Raw genomic sequence first — 3,747 nt, 5'->3', positions numbered from 1 at the left:
ATCCAGCCCTTCCGTCGATCTCCATCGCGTGCAAAGGAAGAGCTATAAAGCTCTCTCGGCTGGGAGGAAAAGGGGGGAGCTCTCATCGGGAAAACAGAGGAGTTGGGTGGCGGCAGAGGAAAGAAAAGAGAAGAAGGAAACAGGGTATGCCCTGTTTCCGAAAAGAAAAAAAAGAAAAAAAAGAGGAGAGGAAGAGTTTAATGTTTTAATGGAGGGCTGATTTCCTAGGTGAAGGGTGATGGAGGAACCTTTGATGTATTGCTTTCTTTGAAGTAAATTCTAAACCTTTATTCTTACAGATTTACATTTTCAATATATCATGGATTCTTGCATAATTATTTTGTAGATGGTTCTTTAATGGTTTATGTTGATCGACATATGAACTGCTTTAATATTTGATTTATCGTTGATGTAATAGGCACGATGAATGCTTAGAAATAGAGTTCACATGACCATAAAATATATTCCATGCTTTGATCTATTCTACTTTTACATCTTTAATCAAGAACCAAAGAATTTATTTCTTGAATGCAAAATTATCAAAGGGGATTCCAGATCCCTACACCACCTTAATCTATCCAAACTTTGATTCTCTATTTACTGATTGATTTTCTATTTGCAAAATAGCATCTTAATCCACAAATTTTATTGAATCAAATAATCTGAAATTAAGCTAATAACCCAAAGATCGTTCCCTGAGGAATCGACCTCGGACTTTCGAGTTATACTACTTGTGCGATTCTCCTGCACTTGGGAGAACAGTTTTATTTTTGCACCAAGTTTTTGGCGCCATTGCCGGGGAACGGCTGAGTTATTAGTATAATTTTAGATTTAATTTTTACCTTAGTAGTTAGTATTTTTCTTTTGAAAAAAAAAAAAATTGCATCTTTACTACTATTTTTAATTCCCTGCATAGTTTGCATCAAACTCTGGTATCATAGAAATTAGCCGTCTGATTTGACTCAAATTTGGTCAGCTAGTGCAAGACACATTGTTAGATAATCTGAACGGTCTGATTGACATTCGGATATTTTTAAGACCATCAGATTAATACGAAACCTTGCTGCTTTCTACTTTAAATTTTCTGCATTTATTTTTTTTAGAATCAGAATTTTATTGTTATCATATCTCATTAACCCTTGTTGCTAATTAAAAATTTAAGAAAAAAAAACTTTAAGAAAAGATCAAGTGTGATCATTCAAAATTAGAAAAAGAGGAAAAACCTAAAATTTTAAAAATTTTAAATTTCAAAATTCAAATTTCAAATTTCAGACTTCAACTCATAAAATTTAAAATAAATAAATAAATATATATAATTAATTTGCTTGATCACCTATTCAATGAAATTTAATGTCATGTCATAAAACATTTAAAAAAAAAAATCTCTTGATTGTTGCATATAGTATAAGGCATCAGCATAAAATATTCTAAGGGCTAAACCTATTTAAAAAGATAAGGTCGGGATTTCATCACTCGTCCTTAGCCCAAAAATCACCCCAGTGCATAAATGTCCCAAGCTTAACTAAAATCAACTAGACGTTGGCCCCTAAGGACATTCGAGCTCAATAGGACGAAGACCACCGAAAGTTGCACCAATTTCGCTCTGTGGCTTAGTTGATGTCTAGGCAAGCTTTGTCCCTATAAGGGAGACAGTTCATCTGTTCGAGGCAAGTGGGTTTTAAGTGGGACCTTTGCGAACGCATCGTGACCCCTCCACTTACCTGGGAGCTTACCTGGTCAACTAGGTTCATTAGACCGGATTGGAGGCTTAGATGTTCTCTTCAAACCAGTTAGGAGCTGTCTAGAAATTTAAGAAAAACATTAGAAATTGAGGTGTAATGTTTTGTTGCATGATTGATTGAGAATAGATTTTTGAATTAAGGTGTCGTTTTAGGATATTTTTAGTTGGTACTTATATTTAAAAAAAAAGAGGGAAATATTTTGCATGCTAAAGTGGAATAGGGACGACACCGGTCGATTAAGTCGTACAACTTTAGATCATCCCTTAGGACATACCCCTGAAATTCCTTCGCAATATCTCACACCTTGTGAGATGGCTGATTTAAATGAAGATGCGGGGAGTCACCACAATCGAGAACGAGAACCCCATGTTATGACTCTAAGACAATACCTACAACCGGCTAGGACTAGTCAGCCTTCATGCATAATTTTTCCTGATAATGTAGGACATTTTGACATCAAACCAGGGGTAATCCAATTGCTGCCCAAGTTTCATGGGTTAGAGTCCGAAAGTCCGTATCTTCATTTAAAGGATTTTGAAGAATTGAGCATTACATTTAGAGTGCCAAATGTCACCGAGGATGTCCTCAAGTTGACATTGTTTCCTTTCTCTCTAAAGGATAAGGCCAAAACATGGCTAAACTCTTTGCGACCTAGATCAATAAGAAATTGGCAAGATATGCAGAGAGAATTTTTAAAGAAGTTCTTCCCCACACAAAGGACCAACTTTTTGAAAAGACATATCAGCAATTTCCAACAAAAAGATAATGAAACATTTTATGAATGTTGGGAAAGATTTAAAGACCTTCTTCTCTCATGCCCTCATCACGGATTCGAAACTTGGAGAACCATTAGCTTCTTTTATGAAGGTTTATCTCCACAGTTGAAACAGTTTGTAGAGACCATGTGCAATGGTAGATTTTTAGAAAAACAACCTGATGAGGCATGGGAGTATTTGGATTCCCTTGCTGAGACTGCCCAACTTTGGGATAACGGGGATAGAAACAACAAGTCTTTGCCTAAGCCTACTAGCTCTGTACAGGGAGGCCTTTACAACCTCAGAACTGAGGATGATCTTCATGCTAAAATGGCAGCTCTCACTAGGAAGGTAGAAGAAATTGAGCTTAGGAAGGTTGAGCCTGTCAAGACTATAGAGCTTAGAAACGAGTGTTGTGGTATCTGCGATATGTCGGGTCATACTACTACAGATTGTCCCACCATACCGGCATTCAAAGAAGTCTTGCACGATCAAGCAAATGCTATGAACTCCTACCAAAAGCCTTATAACGATCCATACTCGAATACCTATAACCCTGGTTGGAAGAATCATCCAAACTTTAGGTGGAGAAACGATCATCCTCAACAGTCACACCATTCAGCTCCTCCACCTGCACATCCTACTTATGCACCATCACCTTCTCAAAAGCCAAATATCGAGGATACCTTGCAATCCATACAAACTTTTCTACAAGGTCAAGCTAATATCAATGCTCAAAATACTCGAAATTTTGAAGACATAAGGAACCAATTGTCAATGTTGACTACCGTCCTAAGTACCCATGAGAAGGGTAAGCTTCCAGCTCAACCCCAACCTAACCCACAAGTGCACGGTAGTAATAATACGGCTCCTTCTAGTTCGCATACAGAGCATGCAAAGAGCATCGTGACTTTGCGTAATGGGAAAGTCATTGATCAAACCGTCCCATTGAGACCGCAGGTCACTTCTAATTCTGATGCTCCCAAAGTTGATGAAAGGGACAAAGAAGAAGTTGAGGTCCCAACTTCTACTAAGAAAGTTGAATGTCCTTTTCCTCCACCTTTTCCACAACGGTTAAAGCCGTTGCAAAAGCTCGAACCTAATTCTGAAATTCTTGAACTTTTTAAACAAGTAAAGATCAACATACCTCTTCTTGATGCAATCAAACAAGTACCCTCATATGCCAAATTTTTGAAGGACTTGTGTACTGTCAAACGCCGATTAAATATTAAGAAGAAGGCATTTTTAAC

The 3,747-nt window shown here is 37.3% G+C and overlaps 1 non-coding gene across 1 annotated transcript; it reads right to left on the bottom strand.

Moving 5' to 3' along the window:
- Positions 1 to 2,465: 2,465 nt before the first annotated feature.
- LOC149751340 (small nucleolar RNA R71) lies at positions 2,466 to 2,574 on the bottom strand. The gene has a single exon (XR_016398410.1). It is a non-coding gene; the product is annotated as a small nucleolar RNA R71 (small nucleolar RNA).
- Between the last annotated feature and the right edge of the window lie 1,173 nt (positions 2,575 to 3,747).

The sequence above is a fragment of the Phoenix dactylifera genome, chromosome 14 (genome assembly GCF_051530095.1).
Source record: "Phoenix dactylifera cultivar Ajwa chromosome 14, Ajwa_hap1_PhDact_Kaust_v1.1, whole genome shotgun sequence".
NCBI classification, from domain to species: Eukaryota; Viridiplantae; Streptophyta; class Magnoliopsida; order Arecales; family Arecaceae; genus Phoenix; species Phoenix dactylifera.
Note: the sequence above shows the minus strand (reverse complement) of the source record. Positions and strands in the feature narration are given on the sequence as shown.